This window comes from Solanum stenotomum, chromosome 1, assembly GCF_019186545.1.
Source record: "Solanum stenotomum isolate F172 chromosome 1, ASM1918654v1, whole genome shotgun sequence".
Classification (NCBI taxonomy): Eukaryota; Viridiplantae; Streptophyta; class Magnoliopsida; order Solanales; family Solanaceae; genus Solanum; species Solanum stenotomum.
The window spans coordinates 37452254-37460758 of record NC_064282.1 but is presented as its reverse complement, the minus strand read 5'-3'; the positions used below and the strand labels follow the sequence as shown (position 1 = coordinate 37460758).

General features: G+C 37.0%; 1 pseudogene; it reads right to left on the bottom strand.

The window, feature by feature from the left end:
• Positions 1–1153: 1153 nt before the first annotated feature.
• The window catches only part of LOC125873436 (uncharacterized), a 33987-nt pseudogene continuing 26635 nt past the window's right edge, over positions 1154–8505 (bottom strand).

Genomic DNA, 8505 nt, shown 5'->3' with positions numbered 1-8505 from the left:
TGTGATTTTTATGAAATGTTGCGACTTTAATGAAGAGTTGCGACTCTTATGAACAGTTGTGACTTTTGTGAAAGGTTGTGACCTTTCCAAAGGGTTGCAACTTTTTCAAATAGTTGTAACCTTTCCGATAAGGCACAATAAACATTTGTTCACATTAACCTTTGTTGTTTATAAATAGAGGGATTTCCTCTCATTTTAAAACAACGAAAATTCTGAACTTCTTTTTCTTCTTCTTTTGCACAATTAAATATTCGTATACTTTGTTCCTGTTGAGTGGCTCACTGACACCATTGCTTATGTTACAGATCTTGGTATGTATATTTACAGTCATTAATTTATGCTTATGTTATTAAGGATAACTGATAAGATGTTATAATTTTTATTTTCCTTTACATTATTAATGTTTGTTACTTCGTAATATTGTATGTAAAATAATATAGTGTTTTAGTTTTAATGACCGATAGGTTTTAAGTATTATTTTATAAATTTCGTAATATTAAATCCACGCGAAGCGCGGGTAATTTTACTAGTTATATATATACTGATACGATAGTAATATTCTCTTTGCGCCTTTTGTTACTCCTAAATATAAGTTCGATAATAACTGACTGAATACACTTAAATATAGTGATCTGCAGTGATAACAGCGCACATTGGAATAGACAAGGTTTGACATTTAACTGAAAGTACTATACTATATACTTCTACAGAATCTACAACATCCAAAAAATATTCAACTAGAAAGAATTGAAGAATAAAAAGAGCACACAAGAAAACTAACTTTCTTCATCATCCAGAGGAAAAGAGTATATAGACAGTTAATTTACCAACCGATTAAAAAAAGACTGGCAGAACCAGATGAATGAGAATAAGCAAATCGTAGCAATATTTGAAACAAGGATTGTTGGTAAAATTTATACCTGCTGGTTACAACTTGAACTATGCTCCTTAATGGTGTTTTGCAGTGCTTTCTGAAGGAACTTAATGTAGAAATAATGATTATTCCTTAAACTAACTAACTAACTTCTTTTTTTGATTGACAAAGAAATGTTAACTAATTATTGAAAATCAAAGGCTCGCTGTATTCTCAGCCACCTTGCACTTTCACAATATCCTTCAATTATCAAGGTAATGGGTTTCCAATAATATTTTGTTACTGCCGGTTAATGCAATTGATCAGAAAGAAAACAGAACAGTACTGGGCCTTCAACTGTTTTGAGTTATAGTTGCTTCTTGTTAGGAACCTTCCGTATAGATCATTGCAGAATAATTGAGTTTTCAATTCTGCTCTCCTGAACGAAAATTTATTGTGGACATTGGTTAGAGAGCTGGGTGGTGTGAGCATCCACTAATATGATTCATGAAAGTTGTAGGGTTCAGCCAAACATTTGATATGCGAAGCTCAGATGATGACTGAAATTGCATAGTACTTGGTCCACCAAAGTAAACACCTTCATAATGGTGCCTCAATGTCACGTTGCTGCCGGTTTCAACAACACATTTGGTTTTGCTTCTTCCGAAGACTGGTATTCTTGTCGCATGCCACACTGACTGCCATTTTCCATTCTTCCATCCTCAGCTATTCTTACAGTTCTGCTTTGTCGTCGCTTGCGCTTCCTCCATCTCGATCTGCTAATCTTCTTGGAAGCCACTTCAGAGCCTAAGACATCACTTCTCTCCTGGAGGTGGTCATGCATGTTCAAAACCAATAAGATTCTACTCAAGCATTAAGACGACTATGCAAAGAAAAGGCAATATTTAGCATTATTCTCCCTCCATCCCTCCTGGGAAACATGCAAAGGGAAGGAGTTGATTTCTACTCTTTATTTATTTCTTTTCCTTTCTGTTATAACTACACAGTGACTGAAAAAGAGATGCTTGCCTTGGTCTTTGCATTTGACAAGTTCAGATCATATTTGGTGGGTACCAAAGTTATTGTTCACACTGTCCATGCAACTATTAGGTACCTATTCAACAAAAAGGATGTGAAACCGAGGCTTATTAGGTGGATCTTACTACTGCAAGAATTTGATCCGGAGATCAAGAATAGAAAAGGTACAAAGAATAAAATTGCAGACCAGTTATCCAGGTAAGAAAGTTCACTGCATGTGCGTGAAGAAGGGCAAATTCATTAGGAGTTCCCAGATGAGCAATTACTAGTCTAGTACACAATTCAAACTCTATGTACACACTTGCGAGTACTTATAGTTACAAGTGGAATTGTTTATTTGCTGGTCATAAGTCGTTTGGATTTGATAGTCCAACTCTTAAGAGTCACTATATTACTCGTTTGACCACGAACACTTGTGTGTGCATTTGGACACAACATTGATGGAAAATATTTTATTCTAAATTCCTTAGAGACTAAAGATAAATATTGTGGAAAATATTTCTGGTGGCTTGTGATATTCCATTGCTTATGTGACACAATTTGAAAGAGGTTTCCAAAATAGTTTGAGAGCCTTGTATGAATACATTAAAAAGGAAAAATATGTGGCTACTGAAGAGTTAAGTTCTTCCATACAAGATTCATTTGAAGAGAATCTACGGAAATGAGGGATGTGACCTACCTCACCCAAAGAAACAAAAGAATGGTTCTCTTCATTTGAAGTTCCTACACTTCAAGCAAAATTGACGTTGAGATAGAAAAGAAAAAGGTACAACAACATACCTAGCGACCAGTGTAGTCCCACAAAATGGGGTCTAGGAAGGTTAGAATATACGCAGACCTTACTCCTACCTCAAAGGTAGAGAAGTTGTTTCTGATAGACCCTCAACTCAAGGTAATTATTTAATGGTGACTATTGTAAATAGGTATTAGTGGGTAAAAAAATTAGGTCGAATTGCTAAAGTCTATACTTTTAATGGTAATTAAAATGTGTTTTCCCCTTCTTCATTATGGTCTAATTTCCTTTTGCTCATATTCATTTTGCCCATTACTGATACCTCTTCCGTATTCACTATTTAGTTATTAGTAGATCTAGTTATTTGTTCGAATAAGGGCAGATATAGTTGTTTTGTGAATATTTGATCATAATCGGATTTAATTTGTAGGATCTAATTGATCCGATAAAATCAGATCTAATGTTAAGTATTTAGGAAATTAGATCAGTTTAAATCATCTTTTGATTTCAAAAATCCTAAAATCAAGAATCAAACTTCTAGTTTATTTCGTCATCTCTATTGCCATAGTGTTTCCATATCATATGATATCAAAACAACTTTATTCTTGGTACCATAACTTACATGTATCAGAGCTATTTTATTCTTGTGTTGTTCATCATTAAGAGCCTGTTTGGATTGGCTTATTTTAAGTGGCTTTAAGCAAAATAACTATTAACCACTTTTAGAGTGTTTGCTTAAATCAAAAAAGTTCCTATAAGCCCTTAGCATAAGCTGAAATTTGATAAAAATAAGTCAATCCAAACAGGCTCTAAACAACATTTACAGGGCAACTTCACCTAGCAGCATCAATAGAAGCTAAGAGTTCTATCAACAAAGTTCCGACCAAGACAACTATGAGTCAAAGTGACGATTCCTCTCATTTATCATTTTAACTTACTTGTCACAAGTTGAATGGCAAGAATAATTTGGAATGGGCACGATCTGTCTGTTTGGTAATTGATGGTCAACGGAAACTTGGACACCTAACTAGATAGACAAGAAGGCCTTCACCAAGAGACCCGAAAATGAATGCATGGAGATCACAAAACTCAATGGTAATCGCTTGGCAATTAAACTCAATGGAACCTGCCGCCATAGGTAAACCATATTTGTTTCTCCCCACTGTTAAGATGTTTGGGGAGCTGCTAGAGAGACTTACTCTGATGTAGAAAATGTTTGTCAGATTGTAGAAAGGAAGGCAGGGGGAGAGAGGTGTTATTACTATAATAAGATGGTTTCTATATGGAAAGAATTAGATAAATGTTATAATGATGAATGGGAATGTCCTAAGGCTAGTGTTAGAATAGAATAGGAAAACACAATCCTACACAAACTAGGAATAGTTTATAGACTCCTATTTGGTAAGGAATTGTATTATATAGTGTCTATAAATAGGGTTCTCTATGTAATTATTACAACAACAATTCAATAATATTCTTTCCTTATATTTCTCACTTGGAGCATTGGTGAGAGAAAAAAAAAGTCAGAATCCGGTGACTGTCAATGGTTGGTTTGCATTGTTGTCTCGTTTTACAAGTGTAGTGCGACAACCCACACCACCATGAGGTGCGGAACACTCAGGCGAGCAAACCCCAGTGAGCTCCTCTGAGTTTCACCGAGTCACGCGCCCTCACGCGCCACCAGGAGTTCCAGGGTCACGTCACCACGCGCATCACGTGCCGGCGCGTGCGACACTTTTCGGCCAGTTTTTTCAACAAAATGGTGTAGCGGAAAGAAAGAATAGGCATCTCATTGAAACTGCTCGCACTCTCCTCATTGAATCCCATGTTCCGCTGCGTTTTTGGGGTGATGCAGTCCTTTCATCTTGTTATTTAATTAATAGAATGCCCTCATCTTCTATTTCGAACCAGGTTCCACATTCCATACTATATCCACAGTCACATCTTTATTCTATCCCTCCTCATGTATTTGGGAGCACATGATTTGTTCATACCTTAGCCCCAGGAAAAGATAAATTAGCCCCTCGTGCTCTTAAATGTGTCTTTCTTGGTTACTCTCGAGTTCAAAAAGGGTATTGTTGCTATTCACATGATCTCCGCCGATATTTTATGTCTGCCGATGTAAGATTCTTTGAATCTCAACCTTACTACACATCTTCTGATCATCTTGATATCTCTGAGGTCTTACCCATACCTCAGGTCTTACATGTACCGACTTTTGAGGGACCTACGGTATCTTCTCCATCTCCAGTTATAGTGCCACCACTCCTAACTTATCATCGACGTCCACGTCCAACAATAGTCTCATATGATTCATGTCATGTGTCGGACCCTGCTCCCACTGTGGCCTTGCCCCCTGCTAGCCAATCGATTGCACTTCAAAAAGGTATACGATCTACTCGAAATACTAATCCCCATTATACTTTCTTGAGTTATCATCGTTTATCTTCACCCGATTATGCCTTTGTATCATCTTTGTCCTCTATTTCCATCCCTAAGACTACAGGAGAAGCACTTTCTCATTCTGGATGGAGGCAAGCTATGATTGATGAGATATCTGCTTTACATTCGAGTGGTACTTGGGAGCTGTCTCCCTTCCTACAGGTAAGTCTACTATTGGTTGTCGTTGGGTTTATGCGGTCAAAATTGGTCCAGATGGTCAAGTCGATCGGCTTAAGGCTCACCTTGTTGCTAAAGGGTATACTCAAATATTTGGGCTAGATTATAGTGACACTTTCGCTCTTGTGGCCAAAATAGCATCAGTCCGTCTTTTTCTATCTATGGTTGTCGTTCTTCATTGGCCTCTTCATCAGTTGGAGATTAAGAATGCTTTTCTGCATGGTGATCTTGAGGAAGAATTCTATATGGAGCAACCACCTGGTTTTGTTGCTAGGGGGAGTCTAGAAGCCTTGTATGTCGATTGCGTCAGTCACTATATGGTCTGAAACAGTCTCCTCGAGCTTGGTTTGGAAAGTTCAGCACAGTAATTCAGAAGTTTGGCATGACTCGTAGTGGCGCTGATCACTCTGTGTTTTATCGGCATTCAGCACCAAATCTATGTATTTATTTGGTTGTTTACGTTGATGATATCGTTATCACCGGCAATGATCAAGTTGGTATCGCTAATTTGAAGCAGTATCTCTTTCAGCATTTCCAAACTAAAGACCTTGGCAGATTGAAGTATTTTCTTGGTATTGAGGTTGCTCAGTCTAGATCAGGTATTGTTATTTCTCAACGCAAGTATGCTTTAGACATTCTTGAGGAGACAGGAATGATGGGATGTAAACCCATTGACACTCCTATGGATCCAAATGTTAAACTCCTTCCAGGACAGGGGAGCAACTCAGTAATCCTGAAAGGTATAGACGGTTGGTTGGAAAGTTGAATTACCTCACTGTGACTAGACCGGACATCTCTTTTCATGTGAGTATTGTAAGTCAGTTAATGACTTCTCCTTGTGATGGTCATTGGGATGCAGTTGTTCCTATTCTGCAATATATAAAGTCAGCTCTTGGTAAAGGACTACTCTTCGAGGATCAAGGCCATGAGCATATCACCGGATTTACAGACGCTGATTGGGCAGAATCACCTTTTGATAGACGTTCTACATCCGGATATTGTGTTTTAGTTGGAGGTAATTTGGTGTCATGGAAGAGTAAGAAACAAAGTGTGGTTGCTCGATCTAATGCAGAAGCAGAATATCGAGCAATCGTTGTAGCAACTTGTGAGCTGGTTTGGATCAAACAGTTGCTTGGAGAACTGAAGTTTGGAGAAACCGGTCATATGGAACTTGTGTGTGATAATCAAGGGGCCCTTCATATCGCATCAAATCCAGTGTTTCATGAGAGGACTAAGCACATTGAGATTGATTGTCACTTTGTAAGAGAAAAGATACTCTCAGGAGATATTGTTACCAAATTTGTGAAGTCAAATGATCAACTTGCAGATATCTCCACCAAGTCTCTTACCGGTCCTCGTATTAATTACATTTGTAACAAGCTAGGTACATATAATTTGTATGCTGGTGCTTGAGGGGGAGTGTTAAAATAGAATAGGAAAACACAATCCTACACAAACTAGGAATAGTTTATAGTCTCCTATTTGGTAAGGAATTGTATTATATAGTGTCTATAAATAGGGTTCTCTATGTAATTATTACAACAACAATTCAATAATATTCTTTCCTTATATTTCTCACAGCTAGCGTATGAGAAATGAAAAAGGAAAATTTCTAGTAAGATTGAACTAAGAATTCTACAAACTTCTTTCACAAATTCTTAGAAAAGACCCAGCCCACTTTGAAGGATTAGGCGAGAAGAAACAAGGAGGAATGTTATGCTAAAAACATACTCCAATTTGGAAGCAAAAAATATAGATTCTTCTGCTCAAGTTGCTACAAAAATGAAAATGATATGAAAAAGAAGACGTGTGATCTTTGCAAAAAATACTGGCACACTCGCTCTAGTTGCTGCGAAAAATGAAATCACAAGAAAAAGAAGTCATGGTGCGATTTTTGCAAATATAGTGGCACTCGTGAAACCTGCTAGAAAATCCTCTGGAAATTGCATAACTGGAAGAGTAAAGGGGCAGACAACAGTGGCAGCTGGGTCTTCTAGAGTACCAGGTCGCTCTCGAAGAATCAGGGTTGAAACCTTCTCCAAAAATGTCACCATTCACCAAGGAGCAACTAGAGCTACTGAACTTCTCCAATCTCAACTACAAACCAGTAAACCTGATCATTCCACTCTCACTTGTTTTTTTCCCAAACAGGTATTGTACCATCTGTTTTTTTGAGCACCTGATCACATGACATGGAATTCCCATTTTCTCTCAACTTTTTTTTTTTTTTTTTTTGAAATAGTCCCATTTTCTCTCAACTTGTACTCCTTATGCAGGAAATAGAGAATTCAGAGTTGATGGTGGTTCCTTCTCAGCAATTGCTGGAAAAGAACTATCAAATTAACCCCTCTTTTGACTCTTTTTGATGTCCATGATCCAAAATTTTCTTTCAATCTTGTCTCCATCAGTAAAATTGACTCGAAACCTTAATTGTTGTGCTATCTTTGACTCAATTTCATGTGTATGTGAAGACAAGGTTTCGGGCAGGACGATTGGCAATGCTAGAGAGTCTAAAGGTGTATTTTCTTGAAGATGGTGACTATTCAATAAATTTTAGTTCACCTTGTTTGAACTTTGTTCTAGTTGATAACAAACTTGTGTTATGGCACTATAGACGTGTACATCCTAGTTTTCATTATTTGAAACTCTTATTACCTCTTTACTTTATTAATAAAAGTTTGTTTCTTTCCAATGTAAATTTTGTGAAATGGCTTAACATCGCCTTTCATTCTTTTCTTCTCAAAAATATCATGCCCACAAAACACTTTAACTTAATCCATTGTTTAGGGGCCTTCTAGGGTAGCAATTGTAAATGGAAAAAGGTGGTTTTTGAATTTCATACATTATCACACTAAACTTAGTTGGGTGTACCAATTGAAAGACAAAGGGAAATTAAAACATACATTGGAGGCTTCTATTTATGTTGAGATAAAATTTCATGAGAAGATTCAAGTATTTCGGAGTGAGAATGAAAGAGTTTTTTAATGACCAACTAGGCAATTTTTTCACTTCCAAGGAATAGTGCACCAAAGTTCTTGTCATGATACATCCCAACAAAATGGAGTTACGTATTGAGGAAAAATAGTCATCTTATGGAAGTAACTAGAACCTTAATATTCACAAGTGGAATCCCTAAATTTCTTTGGAGAGAAGCTCTTTTGACAACTACCTATCTTAGTAATAGCATGTGTTCCCGTGTTTTAGGTTTTAAAACCCATATCATTATGTCATGACATACTTTCCTACTTCTAGATTGACCATT